Source organism: Tachyglossus aculeatus, chromosome 18, assembly GCF_015852505.1.
Source record: "Tachyglossus aculeatus isolate mTacAcu1 chromosome 18, mTacAcu1.pri, whole genome shotgun sequence".
Taxonomy (NCBI): Eukaryota; Metazoa; Chordata; class Mammalia; order Monotremata; family Tachyglossidae; genus Tachyglossus; species Tachyglossus aculeatus.
This window is the reverse complement of record NC_052083.1, coordinates 29,624,039-29,627,379: the sequence shown is the minus strand read 5'-3', so window position 1 is coordinate 29,627,379 and position 3,341 is coordinate 29,624,039.

Sequence of the window (3,341 nt, the reverse complement as noted above, 5' to 3'; positions counted from 1 at the left end):
CCTGTTCCACCTAGGGCTCACAGTCTTAATCTCCGTTTTACAGATGAGGTAACTGAAGCCCAGAAGACTGAACTGGCTTGCCCAAGCAAGGTCACACAGCAGACAAGTGGCGGAGCAGGTATTTGAACTCAGGTCCGACTCCCAAGCTCATGCTCTTTCCACGAGGCCACACTGCCTACCTCAGCACTTCGAACAGTGCCTGGCACATAGTAAGTGCTTAAGACATACCAGCATTATTATTACTGGGGCATGGAGCGCAATTAGCCAGCAGGGATGCCTACATGGATTTGAATATGTGTGGGATCCAATGGCAGCCACAGCGTAGAGCCCCAGCTGAGCCATAGCATCATATTTCAGGAGCCTGGGGAGCCACTGAGGTCTTCGGTGCCCCGGCCAACCAACCATTTATTCATGAGTCCTACTGGGCCTGTCCACCTTGCAGACCATCCTATGTGGTTGTCTGTCAGAAAACCTGACCTCTGCCCAGCAGGCAGAGTTGGGACTAGAACCCAGGTTCTCCTCATTCCCAGAGCCGTGCCCTTTCCACTGGACCAACAGTGGGGACAGGAGCCTCTGAAGGACACAGGAATCTCTTCACCCACATGGGCCACAACACAAACAGCCAGCTCAAAGGATCAAACAGTTAGGGGTGCAAATAAATGTCTAATGAAAACAATTCAGTCGACAGGGCAGAAATCTACCTCTGATCTAAGCCTAGCCATTAGTTGATTTCAGATGCTGGGACGACAAGAAGCCCACAGATTTTATCTCAGAGACCACTAAAATACTTTAGACATTCCCCTCAAGTGAAGGGTTTACTTCTCTAGAACAGTGGTTCGAAACCTCAAACAATCATAATTCAGTTCTTGAGATTACGAGAGCAGTCAGTAAGTAAACCTTAAAAAGCAAAGGAAGAATTGTTGAAATCTCCCACTATATCACCCCCCTTCAACAACAAAATCACATTTGTAAATGCCGAGGGCAAGGGCCCCAGAGGACACCCAGAATATTTTTCTGTTCTGGAACAAGTGAAAGTGACCCCTGCTTAAGTATCCCACTAGGGGAAGCTACCCATTTCACATGGGACTTGGACAATGAGTTGATGGTATTGACCTCAGACTGTTGCAAATGACTCACCCACACCAATGTCTGGATCTTGATGTATCAGGAACAATCTTCTCTCTAGAAAAGAAATGCAAATCATGACATTATTATTTTTGCTTTCTGGTGGCTCTCTGCCTCCTTACGACACTTGGGTTTCCTAGTACAATAGCAAAGCTAATAACAACAACTGTGGTATTTAAGTGCTTACTATGTGCTGAACACTGTAATAAGCACTGGGATAGATGCAAGAAAACTGAGTCGGACATAGTCCCCGTCCTAAATGGGGCACACAGTCCAAGTAGGAAGGAGAACAGGTACTGAATCCCCATTTTACAGTTGAGGAAACTGGGCAGGGAACATGCCTACCAAGTCCGTTGTATTGTGCTCTCCCAAGTCCTTAGCACAGTGCTCTGCACATAGTAAGTGTGCAATAAATACCATCTGTCCAAGGTCACAGGTCAGGCAAGTAGCATAACCAGGATTAGGATCCAAGTCCTCTGACTCACGGGCCCGTGCTTTTTCCACTAGATCGTTCCCCTTACCTGACTGAGCCATGGGCTGAATCATTCTTGCATGATCCCTGAAGTTTTCTGGATCCAGAGAATTAATCTAATCCTCACCCTTAATATCATTTTCTAGTCCATTGCCCCCACTCGAATGTAAATTCCTGGAGAGCAGGGAATCATGTCTACTTCATTCAATCGTATTTATCAAGAGCTTACTGGGGGTGAAGCACTGTAGAGAGTACGATTCAACAGTATACAGACACATTCCCTGCCCACAACGAGCTTACAGGCTACTTACACTGTTGCACTCTCTCAAGCACTTAGTACAGTGCTCTGCATTTAATAAGCACTCAAGAAATACCACTGATTGAATTCCAAATGCTCTTATTTTGCTTTCTGCATTATGGAGGTTAAAACTATTTTTGGAAGTTAGAGAAGATATTTCATTCATTTAATCGTATTTGAGCGCTTACTGTGTGCAGAGCACTGTACTAAGCGCTTGTTGAGAGGACTTTACAGAAATCTAGCATTTGTTCCTACCTCTACTGTAGACTTGCTAAAAATTACCTTTTGGGGACAAAATATTTAGTTTCTCTCATCCTCCTTGACTCTTTCTATAAATGGAGTTACGGAGTTACCTACCAGAACTGTCCCTTGGAATGAACAGTAATGAAGGAATGCAAAGCACTAAATAAATAAGGTGCTAAATTACTCTACTTTCTAAACCACTAAATGTTAGACTGCAGCATAAATATCATTGTTCTGCAGGGCACAGCTTCTTACTTACAAATAGCAGTGCATAGAATCAGCTCCCTACCTCCACGGGAAGTGAGCATACCTTTACCAGCTCACTGTCCAGAGAAAATATACAAGCTAGTAGATAAACACTTAGAAGCAGAGTGGCCTAGTGGACAGAGCTTGGGCCTGAGAGACAGAAGGCCCTGGGTTCTAACCCCAGCTCTACCACTTATCTGCTGAGTGACCTTGAGCAAGTCACTTGACTCCTCTGGGCCTCAGTTCTACAATTGTTAAATGGGAATTAAGACCAAGAGACCCATGAGGGAAATGGACTGTGTCCAATCTGATTATCTTGTATCTACCCCAGTTCTTAGGACAGTGCCTAGTACAAAGTAAATGCTTTTAAATGCCATTAAAAAAAGCTAGTGTTGTAGAAAATTAGTACATGCCAAGAAAACAACCATTTCTTCCTAAAATATCAAGATGCTATGTGATCATGTTAACCAGCAGATATCCAGAGTGAAAACCTGTTTGTGAAGTAGTCAAACATGTATTGAGTAATTTTCTAAGTTCAGTTCTACTGTGATGGTGACAAAAAGAAGGGAGTGGGAGAAAGAGGAAATGAGGGCCTAATCAGGGAAAGCCTCTTGGAGTAGATGTGCCTTCAATACAGCTTTGAAGGTGGCCCTGATGGATTTGTCTGATCTTATTACTTTCTATCTGCCCCACTGCTTCGTACAGAGCTAGGCACACTGTAAGCATTTTATCACAATTACTACATGAGTAAGAAGAAAATTTCTAAAGACATTTGGCAATGCCAGTAGCTGAGAAGATGATCATCAATGGGGGACTCCAATGCCAAAAAATGAAGTGAAAGGAATCACAATTCATGGGTTTGGGAAGCTAAATAGCAAAGGTCTATATCTAGATGGGTCCCTCTGTACTCAAAGATACTAGCGAACAGGAAACTCACCTCTGAGCGCTTGCGTGACT